A 21,685-nucleotide genomic window follows, 5' to 3' on the forward strand; every position below is an offset into this window, starting at 1 on the left:
TGGCATTAACCCACATTTGAAGGGAAAGTGTGTCATGTTGGCCTTATCGGCATAAAGATCTGATGACGGCACACACACACACACGTAACATCAGAAGGAGACACAAACACATTATAAACACATAAAAAGCTATCACTGTCCAGGAATGGGGAAAAAAAGGGGAAATAACATTCCAGCTAATGAGGCTAATCCATCTCGTAAAAAATGGCAAAGCAAAATAAAACAACTGCATTGGAGAAACATTCTTACCGACAGAGAGACAAACAAACACACACACACACACACACACACACACACACACACACACACACACACACACACACACACACACACACACACACACACACACACACACACACACACACACACACACACACACACAGACACAGACACAGAGACACACAAACACACACACAGTATGTGAGATAAGCGCTCTTTGTCTCCTTACAGAGGAGTGTAACAGAGGAGTGTAACAGAGGAGTGTAACAGAGGAGTGTAACAGAGGAGTGTAACAGAGTCGCGTTTTATCTCTGCAGCAAACCAAAACAAAGAGAATTATGTGTGTGTGTGTGTGTGTGTTTTGAGCGGGGGGTTATCTGACATGGAAAGCGGCCTGCCATCGACAGAGAGACATAGGCGGAGAAATTAGATCCCCCGACACTTCTTCTCTCTTTTTCATCATCAGCATCTCCCGAAATTCTCCTCCACACTTTTTGACCCACATTCCCGACAACCCCCCACTCCATCACTCCTCTGCTGCCTCCTGGATGCCTCCCGAGTGCATTGTGGGTAGTCCAGGGGAGGAAACTTCAAAGGGTGAGTGAGCTGGGAGACAACAGGCGACAAGGCCTAATTATTGGGCTAATAATTACACACACACACACACACACACACTCACACACTTCCTTCCTCTAGTCCTTACCTTCCTTATGATTTCATTCCCTACTTGTCTACTTCTTTTCCTCTCTTCTTTCCTTACTCCGATATCAGAATGAGGGAATGAAACAGAAAATATGGCTTTACATCGAATCTCACGGATGTGGGTGAAAGTGTGAATATCAAGAGGAAGAGTGGGAGGAGGAAGAGGAAGAAGAAGACGATGACGAGGGTGAACGGGAACAGGGGAGAGAAAGTGAGCTTATGTCAGTGAACGGAGCCATAATGGAGTCTTTGTGTTTGGTTAAGAGCCATAAAATCACCAGAATAACTGCAGGCATGTACAGTGCTGCTGAGAGGAAGAGAGAAAGAGAGAAAGAGAGAGAGAGAGAGAGAGAGAGAGAGAGAGAGAGAGAGAGAGAGAGAGAGAGAGAGAGAGAGAGAGAGAGAGAGAGAGAGAGAGGGAGAGAGAGGGAGAGAGAGAGTAGAGTGTATGAGCTCAACTCTACATTTGGTTTAGTTTCAGTGGTTAGTTTTTGTGTTTATAGCACATTTGGGAATTAAAAGCAGTAACTTTTCCCCAAACAAGCGGGTCATAATAATCATATTCCCTTTGTAATTGCTTACTAAATCTATGTTTTCAAAACCGAATTAGTTGCTTCCCAAAGTAGGGATGTTTCTAATGACTTATTTCCCTGATGTTTAATGCAAGTTTAAAGCTGACTTGTCTAAAACGTAACAAAACTCTCAGATGGAGCACAATTTCATCTATGATGTGAAAAACTGTCTGAAAAAATACTGCATATATGATAAGAGCCATCTGAAATCATCAGTCACATTTTCCATAACCAAATCGCATTTCAATGGAGCGGAACTCAATTTCCTCAGTGTCCACTGTGGGCGCCCAGTTAGGAAAGTGCCCCATGAACATGGTGTGGAGTAATATTTGATCAAACTCCAGCGGTCTGTGGTCTAAGAAGAGTCATGATTTGGCAGCGCTTATGTCATTAGTATCTTAGAGTACAAGTTTGATTCATTGAGCTAGCTGGCGTTAGCCTGCTTCATTGATTCATAGAACTCTAGGTCACTAGCTTTAGTCTCTAGCATACATGCTAGTTTCAGTGTGCTGCCGGCCAATCGGAATAGGAGGAAACCAGACTGACTGCTGAAAGAACACAACAGGGTGGAAGTGAGACAGGAACAGCTGATGAGTTCAGATCAGATCCTGCTGCTGCAGAGGCTCTGCTGTTGAGTGAGGGTGGGTCCGGCAGCATGGTCAGCTACTAATAATAAACTATGTTCCTAAAACTGTAATAAAGCTGCGTTACTAAAATCTGAAATAGTGCTGGGTTTCAAACCTCAATACAACTGAGATCTACCAAAATGCTTCACACAGATCACAAATCTGATTGCAATGCATCTTGGTTTCCTGGGCTACCGTGTGGTGGTAATGCACCTGAAGCTGTTTTGTAATTGCCAAAAATTTCAGAAGAATAACTTGTGCCCCTTACATAGCGGTCTAACCACCTCACAGTGACGACAACATATTAGAGGTACTGGTAGATGGATTTTGATACATTTGGACGAAGCCAGGCCAGCTGTTTTCCCCTATCTCCATTTTTTATGCTTAGCTAAGATAAGCTAGGTTAAGCTAAGATAGCTAGCTGTATATTCAACAGACAGATAGGAGTGTTCTTCTCTTCCAAATCGTGTGTGTGTGTGTGTGTGTGTGTGTGTGTGTGTGTGTGTGTGTGTGTGTGTGTGTGTGTGTGTGTGCGTGTGTCTGTGTGTGTGTAAGAGTGTGTGTGTGGTCATCGAAATACACTCCCTTATTAGGTGTTTGTTCCCAAATCCAATGGATCTTTGAGTGTGTTACCCAGATCGAAACAGTGTTTGTTCCCTAAATTCATAGCGTTACATAAAAAGTGGATTTTATCAGTTCTTCAGTTTGGTTTCATATTAGTATTGAACAGAATCATGATGAATCAGAAATCCAACTCTGTAAAAGCTAAAGAGAGCTCTGACCACAGTATCCAACGCCCAAACACTGACAAGTATCTCCTACCATCTTATGTAAAAACTGCTCTTTAAAACTTCAGTCAGTTCTATAAAAGCATCTAAAACGGATGATAAAAACAAGGCGACCAAAGACCAGAGGGAGAGTTGAGAGGAAGGCTGATCAGTCGCCACTTCTTAAAAGGAAAACAAAAGATAACGCTGTTAAAACTGCTGCTCAAAATAGACCTGCTCATATGGTAATCACAACTATAAAAAGATAAAATCATCATTTTCTTTTGGAGAGCAGACACGAGGGAGCCGGGACAGAAAAGGCTCCAAGGGAAAAGGCTCTCATGTCAAACAGGTCTATTAATCATCGCTTAATTTGTGGTTCAATCCTTAATGCTGATGTCATAATGCCCCCCCTAGTAAGGGCTCCGATCACGATTGTTGGTGCTGATCACCAATCACTAGAAGCAGTATCGTCTGATAACAATCACTGGGGCTATTTGAAGCCATCTATTTATGTTTTTTGGGTATGCAACATGTGCAGCATATTGAGACAACGTAAAGCTGTGAAAACTGTGTTGAAATGTTGATTTCTTTCAATCAATTTGGAGTTGACACCGTGTACTCTATGTTGGAGAGAAGTACGGGTGTGACTCTCTAGGCACCTTGCATCTTGATGCATCAAAAATCTCCGTTCATGATTTATTTTGTCTCACTGTGTGACTTCTTGCTACTTTTAAAACATGGCATATTTCTAATAATTCATTAACAAAAACAACAGATGAATTTATTTCTATTATCTCATTAGTTTAGTTAGACACAACTTGTATAAGGGTATAAATGCAGAAATCTCACTGGTCATAATTCTCAAGTTAAGGCACCCAAATTCTGTCATATTGTAAAAAAGATAAATAATCAGAATTTATCAATTATTATTGACTATTATTGACAATTATTTACTTTTTTGAGACTAATAATAATAATAATAATAATGGATTGGATTTATATAGCGCCTTTCTCGGTACTCATGGCACTTTACAGAGTCCAGGTTTCATTCAGTCACACAGATATACCTGTACATGGTGGTGGTAAACTACGATAGTAGTCACAGCTGGGTGCTAATCAGTACCTACAGCCCCTCCGACCACCTCCTCAAACATACAGCAGTCACACACATTCCCACGAGGTGAAGTGTCTTGCCCAAGGACACGACTATGACACATGTAGGGCAGGGCTTCAGACGTTGGCTGACCCACTCTACCAACTGAGCCACCAGACTTAGACGAGACAAGACACTAGACTCAATAGAGAATCTGCATCAGAGAATCATTTTTTTCCTCCACCTCTAGAGAGTAGCGCTATTAGGAAAGTTGAAATACCTAATGCTGTAACTAATAGCAGTGTAAACACCTGAAATTGAATTCTAACATTCTAAAATCCTTTCGACTCAAAGTCTTTATTGTCTCCTTGATACAATAAAGACTTCCTATCCAAAGCCTGATGTTAAGAATGATATAATTACACCAGCCTCATCATTTAATTCATCATGACACCAAAAAATATCTAAAATCATGCTCCAACCTTTGGCAGCAACTTACATAGCATCATTTTTAACTGTTTTAACCCTTGTTTGACTTGACTACCAAACACACTTTTATCTAATAAAAAAGTGGTTTCACAACATTTCTTTTCGTTTCAAATGGTTTCATAATTCATTCGTCACCTCTCCTTTATCTGCAAATGTCTCTCGTTGACCAATTACTCTCTCATTCGCAGCTTCTCGCTGCCCTTGCACACGCTATGGAAATCACAGTTTTATTTTAAAAAGCAAGAGATGAAAAAGCTAGATGAAAAACTACAGTTCAGCCAAAAAAGCTTGAAGGTGAAATCTGAATTCACTCTTGATTTTTCCTCGTTTACAAATGTCTGGTTTTAGGATCGCAGGTGAATATAATGTTTGCACTGCCTTAGGTTGCAATCATACAGAGATCACACAGATGGGGAGTTTCCCTCATCCTGAAGGTGTACATTACAATCAAAGCACTACCATCTGTCCTACACGAGCTACACCACTACAAACACTTCAAAGACCAGGAGCCCCAAAGGCGTTCACGGTGTCAAAACCTAAAGGGTGAAAGAATCCTTGCATCTGATATCTTTGACCATTCCGCTGTACTTTCTGTAGATCCCCCGCATTTAGGTCGGTCGAGTTTTCCAGCTTTGAACCCATGAGGTGAATGAATATTTTATGAATTTTTCCATGCCCAATACTGTGTTTCAGAGGCTTGTTCACCAAAAACTTTTTTTGACAAGCAAATGTTAAAACCTTAGAAAACCAACCCAAAATAGCTTCTGCCTCATATTAAAACTTTTAGCACTTCCATCAGTCTTCAAGAACCCATTCCAGCTGAACCCTAGCGGGTACAGTCACAATCATGTGTTTGTGCAGCTATGAGAACACACACAAACAGAGCATCAGTGCCGCTGCCCGGTGCAGTGGGTGCTTTCCTCTGAAAGACCCTTTGTTTTGCTTGAGAAAAACTAAAAAAGAGCTTCAGCGTGACTGACCCAGAGGGGCGAGCTGAAATAACCCTGTGTGTGTCTAGAAGAGCACAAAAGGCTACAATGTTAATACTAACAGGAAATTAACAAATCCCATGAATAAAAAAAATGCCTTCGGTTGATAAAGAAATGTAGGAAGAGAAGGGAAACATCTTCCCTCACTTCCAGTGACACTAATTGTACAAACACTCAACATGCTGAAGATGATATGGTGTCTTGTTGGCTCAAAGTTGTCTCACTTAAATCTCACTTCTCTTTATATCTCTCACAGCTCATGTAACTTAACTTCTACTGTTGCAGCCGTATATCTAAATAAAATCTGAAATCTGTTAATCAATAAACATAAGTCACGCAACAGCAATCACAAAACAAAAAGAACAGGATGCTAGTTTTCCCATGTGTGAAAACTGAATTTGAAATGTTGTTTTGCTTATTTGGCTAATCTTCACAGCTCTTCAGATGTCGTGGAAATGTAATCAGAAATGCACAAAAGCGATATTAAGGTCCTGAGAGAAGTTCCTCTGTTTGCATAGTACCTGGAACATTTCGGTCAAAAAGGGGAGATCACCAAATTAATAGAGATTTGTCTTCTGGAAACCATTAACGTCTGTACTACATTTCATGGCAATCCATCCAATCATCAAAAAAAAAAAACAAGCCTGGGGCTGTGGCATTTTTCAGGAAAATTATGGATTGAGAGTTGCAAGTGAGCTGCAGCCCCAGGTGAAAGAGCTAAGGTATATCAGGGTCTCTGGAGGCCGTGTAAGATGGAGCGTGAGAATGACAGACAGAAAGGTGACATCACACGCAGTGATGCAGGAGATGAAGAGGATCAGGAGCTTGAAAGTGAAGCTATCATTTTACCACTTGATCCATGTTCCAACCATAGACTGTATATAACGATGGACGACTTGACAGCTCCCTAAAAGTGAAGCCAAAGCATCTTGATCGGCTGCCTCTCGATGCAAGCGGATGGGACATGGGACAAACTAAAAAGAAGTACACCTTAAATACATTTTTTCCAAAAGATAGATTGAAAGAATCCAGTTAAGATGCTTTGGAAATGTGATAAGGATAGCCTAAGATGACCCTGCGGAAGTGGAAGGCCCCAGGGTAGACCCAGAGCAGGAGAAGGGATCATACATTCCACCTGGGGCATTTTAGATCCCCCAATAGAAGCTGGGAGAAAGGTCAAGGGGCTACCTTGCTTGGCCTGTTGTCACTGCACCCGGACCCAGATTTAGATAAGCAACAGCATATGGATATAGAAACAGAAATGACAGCATCGATTTCCTGTTTTCACGACAGAAAAGAACAGTTTCTCACATAAAATTGTAGACACTGGCTATATAAGTTTCATGGAATTAATCATATCAATGACAAATAATATCTCACTTTGGTGGGCTGGTATCTTCTACCTGTATATGACTCGACGTATCAAAACAGAACAAATAATCAACCAAGGACGGACAAAAACATGATTCAGGAGTGGAGAAGAAAACAACATGCACAAGCAGACAGATCTTGGGGTTTAATGGAAAAGACGGAGGGAATGAAGATAAAGATTGAGGAGAGGAAGGGCGAGCTGGGGGAAGATGTTATTTTTAGGTATGAAGGCTGCAGTGTCTCCCAGATGAATACACACACACACACACACACACACACACACACACACACACAAGCAATGTAAACATAGCACATGGTGCACCATTACCGTCGCTCTCTTGCCGCATGACACAAACACAAAGCCCACAGGCCACAAAACATACAGGGAACTCAGCTGACACACACACACACACACACACACACACACGCCACGGTTTGACTGCACGCCCAGACACTCCAGTGTCATCTGGTTGCAGCAGGGGGAGGGTGAGGTTCCAAAGAAACAAACACACTGTGTATATATAAATATATAGAGGTGCATTTGTGTGTGTTTGTGTGAGGGGGTTAGCTTGGGGTCATGCCAAAGGCAATCCACTTCATCCATCTCCAATTACAAAACACAGATAGTGTGCAGGATAGATGATCCTCTTATCAGTGGTTCACGCCGGCATTGTAATCAATCCACACACACACACACACGCACACACACTTGGGAGAAGGTGCAGCTCTCTGCAGCAACAGACCGACTGCTCTACTGCAATTAAGGCACAGTATTTTGCGCACCAACGCCTGTATTCATGTTTGTGTGTGGACACTGACTTGGAGCAAATAAACACACACAAAGGATATGAAAACATTACTGGATAGCTCTTTCGCTACCACGGCAAACATGAAAAAGAAGTCCTAGGCACACAAAAAATGTACTGACAACTTGAAAATAGTGTACAGAAAAAGTAAAAAAAAACTTTCAGTTTCGCCAACGTGCACCTGAATGCACAATCAAGCCAAGTCAGAGCCCTTGGGCGTAATTCTGGTGCAAAATCATCCCATGGTCTTTTTCGGCACTTTTTGTGCGTCTTGTCCGACTGTTTTTGAATATTTTAATCCAACCAAATCTGCAGTAAACACTTCCGCATCACACCAACGTGAACCTTTGTTGCTGTTGTTAAAATGTCCGCCTTTTTTTTTTCTATGTCCGAACAGGCGCACATAAAATGACGTCAGAGCCGCCGTAGGCCTCGTGCTCGTTCACTTGCGCACACTCGTGCTTGTACATGTGCACCTCTCTCAAACGGGCTGTGGACGGCAAGCTGGCCGAAGCTAGGCGCGGTGCAGTTGCACTCACACTGGTCAAACGAACTAGGCTTGACCCGTAAAACCTGTTTGGGCACTATACGGAAGGACAGTGTGAGTGCGCCCTTATATACATCAAATAAGAAATCGAGACAGATTTTTGTTTAATAACTATTGACGGAGAAATCACAGACAGTCAGTTAGCTCGGGCAGTACGGTGAAGACATTAAAACAGCTTTTTTAACCACTAAGACTGCTCAAAATAACACCAAACCTCTGCAGTAGCATGAGAGGAGTCCCTTCTTGACTTTACTATGAGAGGAGCTGGTACCGGGGCCAGTTGGAAAGTCTTTCAAAACACTCTTAAAATAAACTCTGGATTCACTAACTACGTTATTGGTGCTTCGTTGAATGTGCAGGGACTCTTCTCATGCTACTGAAGAGGTTTGGTGCTATTTTGAGCAGTATTAGAGAAAGCTGTCTTTCAGCTCAGTGACATGGTGGAGAGAAAGATGATTCTGCTCTCCATCAATTGCCGCCAAACATTTTTTTTTGCTTGAAAATACAAGTAGAGGCAAGTTCTCTGACTAATCTCTGTTGTAGTGAAAGTGGTTGCTGTCTGGCGCTGTCCACTACATAAGAGGTGATTTTACTGAACATGAATGATGTTGCCCTGCTTACCTCCTTGTCGCTACGGACTGGATTAACAAGTGATTTACCACTACTAACTGTGTGAATAGCTGCATCAGGTCCAAGTTTGTTGCAATACAAAATTGCCAAATGTGCTTAACTTGTGTTATGTCTAAATGGCTCTCTCTGTATGGCATAAATACACAGTCATCCTGCTCACTGAAATATGTGCAGGGATGAAGATATGGCCTTTTATGGCAAATTAAGGCAGAATGATTTTGTTGAACATTAACCACCTGCTGTTAACCCTCTCTGCTCCTCCAGGCACAATAATCTGCTGCGACAGCATATATATACAATACCCACACTCCTTCTCCTGTGGTCTGTCTGTCTCTTACATATCACTCATCTGTCTCATTACATCCACACCAGACTAACAAGGGTTAATGAGGAGCTTCAAGACACACACACAGATCTTGATGAATACAATCTACAAGAATGTGTGTTTTCCTGTCTGGATGTTTGGTTGGTGAATCCAAACACACAGCTGGAGATGGCACATTCCAGTGGAGAGAGAAGGGAAACTGTAGGAGCTTAAACTGACATGCACGCACACACACACACGCACACGCACACGCACACGCACACGCGCACACACACACACACACACACACACACACACACACACACACACACCTGTGTTCCCAAAGAGAGTGTATTATGAACATTTTTCTAATGGAAAATTAAGACTTAAACAAAAAAATTCTTAAACTTCAAATACATACAAATAATATTACAAACTATGTAGACCTACAAAGTAGGTCTGACAAATGCAAAACCCTCATCCTTTCCTTTAGATAGAGAATTTGCTCCACATAAACATCTTTGACTGAAAAAAAGCCTATGAATGGAGCATATTCAGCAAGATATTGACAACTTGCTGCTTTTAATTTGAAAAGCTCAATGGAAAAAAAAACATCCCTTCTCTTGCTGGCAGTTGGGGTCATCCATATGCAGCTTTAAAATGTACTCAGTCAGATCAAAGCAGCAGCAGCTCCAGTCTCCCACACCCATCAATACAGAAACAGAAGCAACTCTCAACCATAGAGACATTTCTGAGGATGGCGGGTTACCTTACACAATGGAACAACATGATTTAACCTCCCTGCCTCTATGATCACCTCTCCTCCTCTTCTGTCTGTTTTATGGCATTCCATCGTACATCCTCTTTCCCACGCCCCACCACTCCCTGAACACAGTCTCCAAATCTATCTCCACTCACCCCGAGGCCTTTGGGAACAGGTGTTCACTCCCTGATGTTCCATGCTGTGTGTGTGTGTGTGTGTGTGTGTGTGTGTGTTTGTGTGTCTGTAAATGTATTGCTTACACCATCCAACACCGGCCTGGGCGCTTCATTTCATTACATTTCCCATAAATTCATTACATCATTACATTTTCTGGCCAAAGAATATCTGTGTGCTTACCTCAGGTGCTTTATCAAACCTGCTGGCATCTATGATTTCTGGAGTTCATGAAACAAGAAACAACTAGACCATTTTGCGACGCAATCACACAAGCCACGACGCCATATCAGGCCAGACGCGCAAAGTGCACTTTTGATCCCCGCTACTTCCAGCGCACTTGCTCTGATCCATTTTTTTCAAACTCAGCTTTCATTTTGATCTCATCTACACACCTGCAAAATTACGTGACTGTGTCTTGCATGGTTGTGATGCTATCAAAGTGACAAAACATCAAAACACATTTGACACACATCTAAACACGTAGCTAACTACTCCAAACTGCCTCTGTGATAGTTCCTCCAGGTCCACATTTTGTCATGATTACGCACACAAACACACACACACACACAAGGTGAAAACTATAAAAGCCTTGCCATCGTGGCTGGTAATGAATGGTAATTTCCATCATGGTCTGTATGTTTGTCGACTGCAAACAATGTCTTTAATGCCGTCTAACACCTGGGTATCGTTTGAATTTTTTATTAGTGTCAGTATATTACCGGAGTTTCCATAGAGATATCAAAACAATTTCTAATACCTGAGGTATAAGCATGCCTTTCTACAAAACTCTTTTTTAAACAAATATATAGTTTCAAATCAAAAGCCATTAAAAAGAAATTGCATTTGAATCAGGAGATTAAAAAGAAAAGAAAATTACAAATTTGACCAGATATTCTTTTATAACTTTCAGTATTGACATTAACATTGTTTCCCATACTCAGTGGTACTGATGTGTCAAGTATTGAGGTTCTATCTCCAAGGAAAACAAAGAAGAAACTGGCTCTACTTGTTGCCTTTATACTGTTAACTTTGGGAAACATACAAAGCGCATTCAGTCTCCTGACAAGAGTTACATGAGAAGAATGAAAGCATTCTCATGTCTAGGGATGGGAACAGATCTTATTGATACCAATGTCGTAATCGATTCTGCTTATCCATACAATTCATTAGGTATGGAACCAAGAACTGGCTCCAAAAGACTATTTCACAAAGAAAGAGGAAGAGTAGAGCTTGTAATGTCTGTTAAATTATCATTTCAAGTAAGGTGCATAGACATAAATTACACTCCATTACTGTGGGTAAATGTTGTGTTATAATAACATTAGCGCCATGCGAGCAAACTGAGCAGATTTTTGCTGTGACTAAGAAAACTGCACTGTGTTTAGACTCGACTAGATACCAGATAACAGTTGTGTTGTTTAAGCTGAAAAACTCTGTCGAACTACACACAGAAAATTTATATTTATATATATATATATATATATATATATATATATATATATATATCAAGCAGCCAGTTATCTTAGCTTAACACAAAGACAAGAAACACTGGGAAACAGCAAGGTTTTACAGGGATTACATGCCCGATTATATCTTGGCCGTGTTCTGCAATTTTCTGGACTCTCCACTGGTTGCCAGGCAATGTCAAATTGACGACAAGACTCCAGGAAGTTACTGTGTCCGGCCAAGAAGTAATCTGGCACATAACCCCTTGTAGCCTTTTTTCTCTGATTCCAGTCTTTGTGTTAATCTAAGTTAAACAGCTGCTAAATGCAGCTTCATGTTTACTGTACAGTCAGACAAGAAATAAAGTATATTTCTCTGCAGCTGACAATCAAGAAACATGATGGAGCCGATCCTCTATTTCTTCGCTTGCTGCAATATTCATTAGGGACGACTGTTTACTGTTAATATCTAGTTTCCATATTTGATGCCATGTGCTCACGGCAGTGGTGTGTTCAGGGCCTTCTTCTATGGTCTTTCTGTTAATAAAGTCAGAGTTTTTGTAGTTCCTTAAGCACAAATGCGCAGCACCCGAGAGCTTATCGAGACATTACCAATGAAGATGGAGATGCTGTATGTGAGAATGCAAATGCCCGAAACAGTTGGACCGAACATTAAACAGACTTTACTCGCAGCTCCATTGTACCAAGTGTGTGTGATAAAGAAAGCATCAACACAGCCACGTGCTTGCTCTGAATTCTCTGGACAATGATGCTCTATCATGCGGCCGGTGCGAAACCAGAAGAAACCAAACATCTGAGGGTAAGAAGAAGGGTGATTTAAGACCCCGACACACCAACCTGAAGTCAAAGAAGAAGCGCAATGGAGGCCAGCTACTGCGCTGGCTCACGTCGCCTGAGTCTTGCCCAAAGAGCTTCACTGGTATACACCCCAACTTATAGCCAATGGCCAACCAGCACGTACTTTCAGCACTTGCGTGAGAGGAAATAACTCAGGTGGTGGTAGTCTTCATCATTGAAAAGTGGAAACCGGAAGACTGACAGAATGGATATAAGACACTAGTTAGCAGGTTAGCACATTACCAACTCGATGATAGGAAAAATTACATTTAAGTGGTGAACTATAAAATAAACTATTATGACCTTATTCTGCTAAAGAGCTTGATTGCTAAAAAAATCATCTGTTATTAATGTCATAGCCTCTTGACTTTAACCATTTAATTACTTTCCTCACTTCCTTTTCTCTTCTCGTGCACTGACTCGCTTAAACTGACAATCCGAGTGATTTCTCTCACTGATGGGCTATGCCGCCAATTCAGCCTGCTGAAAAGTCACTGACAAGGGCCGACTAGTGCCAACGGTGACACACTGCAAAAACTAGAGTGCCAGATGCTCACCGTCAGCCCAACTTTAACCGACGGCTGACTGTCGGCCTGGTGTGTCCTGGGCTTTACACGAAGATGGCAATAAAAAAATCCACCTGGAGAAATGAAGAGATTCAGGAATTTCTGTCGGTAAGGGCTGATGCCGAAATCGTCTGCTACATGACCCTGGTGTCATCTGGGTCATGTCCTGCCTCCTGCATGCGCTCCCCAGGTGCCTCTCCTCAGGTGTTAGAACACATCTGACACAGAGCATCTCCTGTTGTGTGCTTCATGTGTGAACGAGAAACTCCAGACATGTCCGCACCTGATTCTCCTGACACTGTCCAAAGTTCATATGAGAATACAGCCTCAGTCTGCTTCCACTGCACGTGTTGTGATAATCTGATTAGATCAGATTATTAGTGAGTGAGCAAACGTTCCAAGTGATACTGACCTCAAATTGATCTGACCTTTCAGATAATGATGAATGAGATGCTTATTGGTGCTAATACGGTGACGAGCTTGAGGAACATGAAACCTTAGAGGAATATTGAAGGCTTTAAGCCATTACAGCAACATTTCTGACGGCATTAGTTTGAAATGGCTGAGTTAAAAAGACTATCTTCTCTCTGGGCTCTGTAAAGAGATCCACTTTTCGTGACTGTATCCTGTATCCTGTGAACTTTCAATGCTCTTTTTGGCACTGATTCTGTCTGTCTGTGGGGCGATGATTAACCCACTGGGAAGAAAGTAGAACGATAATTAGAGATTCCTGCTTGAAATTAAAAAGGAAACTCACTTTTATATTGAGACTGGAGTAATAGAGGGCAATCAGAACAAGGTCACACAGTCTGTCTTGAAATGCCAGAGCTCAAAGGTTTAACAGACAACATCCACTAAAAACTATATTTGACTCTGAAATCATCTAAATTCAACTGCACATAGAATAATTCCATTGTTACGGTTGTGTGAGACGGTTGGCAAAAATACTTTTAGAGAAGCAGATGGGAAGAGTTGTGTAGGACGGGATGTACTGAACAGCAGAATGTCAACTACAGCTGACTGTACTTGGCACTAACACTGTGTTGCTGTATTGGTGTGTTAATGTGTTTGTGTGCACATGAAATCTACTGTTATAATCTTGTATTGTGAAAAACGTTTTCTATCACGCACACACCAATGCACGGGTAGTGCACACACTATCAGCAACACAGGATTGAAAAACAATATGAGCATAACAGTGTGTGTTTTTCAGTTCTTACATTAACATGTAATTTCTCCTGGTGTTATTTAGTCCATTTAAAGAACACTCTTCCTGTTCAGTCAGGAAAACAGAGTGAAACATCACCTGAGACACTCGTGTTTGGTCCTCACTAATGTATGTGTGTGTGTGTGTGTGTGTGTGTGTGTGTGTGTGTGTGTGTGTGTGTGTGTGTGTGTGTGTGTGTGTGTGTGTGTGTGTGTGTGTGTGTGTGTGTGTGTGTGTGTGTGTGTGTAAAATGATGAATATTTCAGCATCTTCACTGTCAAACGACACCACTTGAGTTCACAGCGAGCGCTCACCACATGAGGGAAAGTTAGAGCTCTGTTTGTTTTAAAGTGTGACCTCTGTGTGTGGGTAATCCCTGTCTGCTGCTGCTCTAACAATGCCACTGTTAATCTCCAGATTATGAGCCAATCTCAGCCACCAAACTAAACCCACCTCTCTCTCACTGTGTGTGTTTCAGTGAGAGAGAGATTTCACATTCCTTGCATGACTCACATAACTTTCCTCATCAGTGTGTGTGTGTGTGTGTGTGTGTGTGTGTGTGTGTGCGTTGATATGGCTACGACTGCGTGTAATTGTGTGTTCTTGCTGCACCCAGCCCACACTAATTGTACTCATTCTGGAGCCCTAGAATTAGTCAGACCCCAAAAAAGCCCAATAATTACTACTTCACCTCCATGATGCCCACCCTGTGGCAGGAAGACATTTCCTATCATCCCCAGGGGCTATTCGCAAGTCCTCCTCTCAGATTTAGTTACTTTCGACTACTTTTTACATTACACAACAAAGAAGAGAATAGGAAGAAATAGGAGAAAGGCCTTATTGAGCTCAATATATATACATGATCACAAACACACACACACACACACACACACACACACACTTTGAGAAACACATGCACACAGGCAACACATTCATACAGTACATACAGTGCTGCATTCACTGAAACACATTCCCACACACACACACACACACACAGTAACATATAAGATGTTATCAAATGCACTGAAAGAGCCTGCCCGCCGCACATACACACCTCTCTGATCAATAAAACATTGCACAAGTCGGAGTTATATAAACGGGAGAGAGAAAGACACAGATAGCAAGCGGCTGGCCTGGTTGTCCATAGCAACAGTGTTTTGGAGACTGATCATCTGTAAGAGCAGTCAGCTCTGCTGCAAAGCATGGTGGGATGTCACAATCCTTCACACCACAGATGATTATTTTATCGTAGCGTAAGTATTATTAAACTGTATCATTACATGTATTCGTAATCATAAACATTTAATTATACATTTCAAAATGTATATGTCTTATGTTTAGCTAGAATTTGCCCACTTGATTCTGTCCCAGCTTTTGACTACCTGCTACAGTGCAGCAATATCGTATTGTGATCAACTGGATTTCATTGGTTTCTCTAACAAGTATGATTTCTGTTGGTGTCTCTTCAGTATTTGTTAAAGTTAATAGGGCACTTCAATGATTCAGCCACTGGACCTCATAACATTTTGGGACTAACAAGACACAGTTTAAAAAATGAACAGTCAAAATCAAAAGGAGCAGAGGCCGGGGCTTTCTGCTATAAATTTGTAGTCAAGATAACCCCTAATGACATCATCAGGGTACTTTATCAGACTTTGGCAACCTCTTCCAGAGCCACAGAAGGCTATTCTTACAGGCTGAAAGGTCCTCTTCATGACTAGTAAACAGAGTTTGATGTGTGTCTCGGTTGGTGGAATGCCCCTTTAACAGCACATGAAGCTTCTTCTTCTACCCTGATTGCATCCATCTCTCTAAAAAGTGGCCACTTCTGAAAACAGGGCTGCCAAAACTCTCACTCTGTCTTTGATTTAACTCTGCTGAGAGACAACCAACTCCACTCTACCTATTCTAATTGGTCAGTCCCAAGAGAAAACGTGAGAAAGAGTGTGTGTATGCGAGTGTGTGTGCATACACTCAGCTCTCATGTTCCTGCTGAATGGGACATAATGCAGAGACAGATCAATACCAGTGCTGCTATAGGCCCCACAGACATGGGGAGGGGGTTGTCGGGGTAATTACTTTGTCCTCTGGGGGTGTATCACTCTCACTGCCAACAGGCTACTTCTGAATGTGGGTCAATGCATTTGCACACACTCATACACACTCGCACACAAATGAGCAGCCAGTTGATCCAGATGAAGGTCAGTGGAAGTAAATTCAGGTCAAACAGGAAGTGGAAGAGAGCCTAAACGCATCATGGATGCTTCGCTATAGAAATGAGTGACAGGTGGTCAATATAACTGCCGTTGATTTATACAGTAATGATGTGATGCTATTATGAAATCATGATTGGCTACTGTCCTGTACACACTAACTATAACAGAAGGGATGTACTTTTAGAAGTCTATTGGAGTTTATCCAACAACAATTAAATTAATATCTCACTGTTCCAGCGTGATGACAGCATGGTGCGTTTACAGCAGTGGTGCCAAACTCAAATTCACAGTGGGCCAAATTTAAAAACTGGGACAAAGTTGTGGGCCAAACTTAATATTTACTAAAAAATAAAATAAAAAAAAAAGACTGCAAATGTGCATGTGTTCCCTTCTCTCCAGATGTGTAACGTTGAACCTTTTCAGTGCAGGTCCTTGTTCTTGTCGTGGTGTTTCTTATGTGTTATTCTTTGGTTACAGCCACGGTGGCTCTGCAGACGAAACAAACAGCTCTTTACCTTCATAAACAGATAATCTGCCTCCCACCGAGGCTGAAAGCTCCTGTTTTCCATCTTTCTTTTGGCCGTTTTTGGGGAGGGGTGGATTAAGTTTGTCCGAAGACACTGGTAGCATGGATGCACATTCATGTTTGTCAACAGAAAAGTAGCGGTGTATGTGCTTTATACTCGCGGGCCAGCTCTCACAGAACCTTGATATGATCTTGGGGGCCAAATATAATTACACCGCAGGCCAGATTTGGCCCACGGGCCTGAGTTTGGTACCCCTGGTTTACAGTATGTCAGAACGACCATACACTCGAGCAGGTGGCTACAAAAAACATAGTTATGTTTAGTTAACTAATAACCAGGATGCACACCATCATCCTCCACCCAAAGCCTAATTTCAAAGTCACAGTGAGTCATTTTTAAATTAATTCAACACAATCAATTCAAAGGGGGGCATTGCAACAAGTTAACGTATGCTTTCAAGTCAACAGGAGGAAATAAATGTCTTCAGCTGGTTTTTCCATTTACTCCCACATGAACTGAAAGTGGCACAAGCAGAACTAAAGGCACTTCCAACAGCAGAAAAGCAAATGTGTCCAGATGTGTATTATGTCACATCAGGAAAAGGCTGCCACAACATAAACTAAGCAGACGATTGGCACCCGTTATACCGAAATAAGATTTGATTTGATTTAATTCAAACAAATTTTCAAACATGTAAAAAAAGAAAATAGAAAAGGTCATACATAAAATAATGTTATTACACATTTTTTTTCTTTTTCTCTTTGACATGTCTGAAAAGGAGTGGGAAGAATACACTTATTTAATCCTCTACCCCTTCTCTATAATTCACTGTTAGTTAGTTAACAGCTTCCTCTGTCATACATTTGTATTTATGTTGTTTTTTCCAAACTCAACCAAAATTGTTTTAACTTAACTTAACAAGTATCTTACAAAATACAATTTATTTCCCATATATTTCTATCAAAAATATATATTAAAATGTCTTGCATATATGTATTTAATTCAAAACGATAAACTTAGTGATGTATTTGAGTATCCAAAATATAAATGAATACAAAATATGAATAAATAAATAAACAACAAAAATAAGCAAATAAAATTAAGAAAGAATAAATAACTTTTACGTGTAAAATGTGTGCGAGGCGCGAACATAACAGTCCCATGTGTAAAGGGCAACCCCGCAGGTAGCTGTAAAATAATGAAACATAGCTGCTGTGGAGTCTGCCTGTTTCCTCTGAGTTGACATTTCCACACACCTATGTTCAGTCCTCGTCCTGAGCGGCCGGACAACATGTAACGCCGCGGAGTCCATTATCGGACACGCTGCTTGTTACCCCGTAATGACATTTGAGCCAATTTACCTGAAAATGGTGAATTCCGTCGTTTCAACCCGACTCTTGTCCGGAGTAGCCAGGCCCGGATGAACCTCCTCCGCTTTATCCGCCCACTGAAGCAGCCTAAACCCGCTCCGGCTGTGCTCGGTGTCGCTTACCTAACGTTAGAAAAGAAATATATCCTCCGAAACACACACACACACACACGCCGAGAGATATGAAGGGGTGTGAGGACGGAGAGCTGGAGACCAAACCCCCCCCAAAATGTCGTTAGAGTGGCGGCCAAAGCCGTTTAAAGAGGCTGGAGGAGGATCTGGTGTCGACACAGGAGACGGGAGGGGTGCGCAATAACTGTAATCAAGCTCCACACGGGGCTTCAGGACACGGCTTCCTGTAGAGTTTCAAAATAAAGGCATGTCGTTTTCTATCACAAGTCTCTCTAAAAAAGACATTTTCCAGTCAAAGTATTCAAAATTAAAGAGATATAAATAATTGCATTCTATAATTTCTACAACCCCCATACTTATATTAGTTATAATACAACAACAACAACTACTACTAATAATAATAATGATAATAATCTGTATTTATTATTAAACTTTATTTATAGAGCACCTTTCATGCAAAAACTGCAGCTCAGAGTGCTTTACATAAAAAGCAAAAAAAGAGTAAAAACAACAACAAAGACCATTGAAAAGCAAAATAACAACTAAAACAGAACAATTAAAAAGTTAAAAAAAATAAAGGAACTGAATGGACGAGCAAGCAACAGCAGTCGAAGCAGACAACATCGTTGAGCAAATCATACCATACAAATGAAATAAAATGTCTTAACAATGGGTGGATTAGGTTTTCAAGACATTTAGTATGAAAACAAACACTTTACATACATGTATACATAGATTGTTATGTTGTGTATTGATCCACTTCCTCTCTAATGCTAAAAAAATGTGGCTAGCTTGACGAAAGCAAGGGAAGCAGTAGGAAATGCAGATAAACGAAACAATGGTATCTTTATTTGAAGAGCTTTCCTTTCTACTGTTGGTTGTAACTCACAACACTGGAGCTTTTCAGCTTTTAACACTGTAGAAATGTTACAAAATGAAGTCAGTCTTCAATGAAATACTGAACGCACACATTTAATGAAGACAAGAAACTATAAATCCTTAATTCACCAATTCAAAAGACATAAAGCGTCTTTAAAGTAATCCTTGAAATATTACATTGTGGTTTACTGGCTGTCCATTTGTAATAACAGATCAACCATACACTAAAGATAAACAAGCACTTTCAGGAAATAATTTCCCCTTCTATAATTTGATTGATTCGAAAAGGATGAATTATTAATATCAATGGCCATAATCTGCTTGACCAGTAGAAACGTTTAAACGGGACATTGGACATAAATACTGGACAGACAAGAAGCACAGCCAGTATTAAGTTTATTGTTTGGTTGTATGGCACCACCTGCTGGAGTCAATCTGCAGCAACATTGTTAAGCTAAATAAGGAAATCTGAATACATTATATTCTGGAAATCCTTATAAACAATAAGACAATAGATGACATTTAATATTTCACAATAATCTTGAGTGATTAAAGGGTCAGTTTACTTAAACCAGAAAATAGGCTACATAAATAAATACATAGAGAGATAGATAGATAGATAGATAGATAGATGGATAGATAGATAGATAGATAGATAGATAGATAGATAGATAGATGGATAGATAGATAGATAGATAGATAGATAGATAGATAGATAGATAGATAGATAGATAGATAGATAGATAGATAGATAGATGCAACAATAGCTCAATGCAAAATACAACAAAATATAAAAACAAAACGTTTGCACACTATGAATAAATACATAATACTAATAATAATATAACTTTATTTGTGTAGCACCTTTAAAAACAGCAGTTAATAAAGTGCTTTGACATCAGAAATCCAAACATACACACAACTACAGTATAAAAAATGAATAATAATATTAATAGTAAAATCTAATGAGGTAAATCATAACCGTAAATAACGCATCATTGTATACAAGGAAAAGGGGAATTAGGATTAGCTTAGTTAATTAATTTAAGGTGCATGCAAAGAAAGAAGAACAATGAGATTAAAGGATAAAAAGATAAAAAGACGGCATCACAGGAAGGCAAGTCTATAAACATTTTAAGAAGTGATTTAAAAGAGGACACTGAATCAGCAAGCCTTTGCTATATATAGCATTTCTATAGAATACTCAATATGAAGAATATACTACATACACAACACAGACATACTTCAACGGAATAGATACTACTACTACAACAACAACAACAACAACAACAATATAACCAGTTATAATAGAGGTCAATGACATCTGCACTATTTTGTGGTTTTCCGGAATCAGAATCAGCAATACTTTAATAATCCCAGGGGGAAATTGTTTTCGTTGCAATCTCCAGCTAAAGAAACAACATATTTAACAACAACAATGTTATACAGATAACATATATTTGTAAAAAAAAATAAAAAATAACTATAAACTATATATATATAATACATATATAATAAAAATAACAATATATATATATTATATATAAGTCTGCAATCTGAACACTTTCTACCTGAACACTACTGAATGAGTTATTTTTGTACCCTTTTGTTAAGAAAAATCGGATGATAATTATACATTGCTTTATATTATTTCTGTTTTTACAAATATATGTTATCTGTATAATATTGTTGTTGTTGTTGTTGTTGTTGTTATATATACATATATATAATATATCAGTGACGTGCAGTGAGGGTTGGGGTTGGGGAGGCACTGACTCACAAGTCAGATTTACAAACATACAGTAGGATGCCAATAGGATAGGAGGAGAGAATAGGATGCTGAAAACCATTTTAAAACACCAGTGCAACTGTATATTGCAGTATATCTGCCCTTTACTGTAAATGACTATATATTGCAGTATATCTTACCTTTACTGTAAATGACTGTATATTGCAGTATATCTTACCTTTACTGTAAATGACTATATATTGCAGTATATCTTACCTTTACCTTAAATGACTGTATATTGCAGTATATCTTTCCTTTACTGACTGAAAGTCCAGCTTTGAAAAATGTCTTAGTTTAGAAATAAAATCCTCCATTTTCAGGGTGAGAAATTACAGCTTGTCGCTAAGCTCTACAGCCTGGCACAGCACACTTCTGTGTTTACTTTTTGCACACAGGTCAGAGTTCACCGTGATCTGGCTGCAGGCTATCAGGCTGCTCACTATCGCCGCCTGCCTTGAGGCAGAGGTACTGCCTGCCTCAAGGCAGGCATTTCCCCTGTGGATTTATGTCACATCAATAAGATGTAAATATTACACACATACGTAAAATACATTACTGAACACCATGGAAAAGAAGACGTATGCTTTTATTCCATAAAAGTGTCCTCAACCTTCATATTGGAAACATACACAGAAATGG

At 40.2% G+C, this 21,685-nt stretch overlaps 1 protein-coding gene across 1 annotated transcript in view; it reads right to left on the reverse strand.

Annotated features, from left to right (window-relative positions):
- Positions 1–18,464, reverse strand: part of cdk17 (cyclin dependent kinase 17) — a 40,790-nt gene extending 22,326 nt beyond the window's left edge. The window contains exon 1 of the mRNA XM_083935295.1: positions 18,239–18,464. The gene's annotated coding sequence lies outside the window, so the exon portion shown is untranslated. The remainder of the gene's footprint in view (positions 1–18,238) is intronic.
- Positions 18,465–21,685: the final 3,221 nt, after the last annotated feature.

This window comes from Echiichthys vipera (assembly GCF_963691815.1).
Source record: "Echiichthys vipera genome assembly, chromosome: 20".
Taxonomy (NCBI): domain Eukaryota; kingdom Metazoa; phylum Chordata; class Actinopteri; order Perciformes; family Trachinidae; genus Echiichthys; species Echiichthys vipera.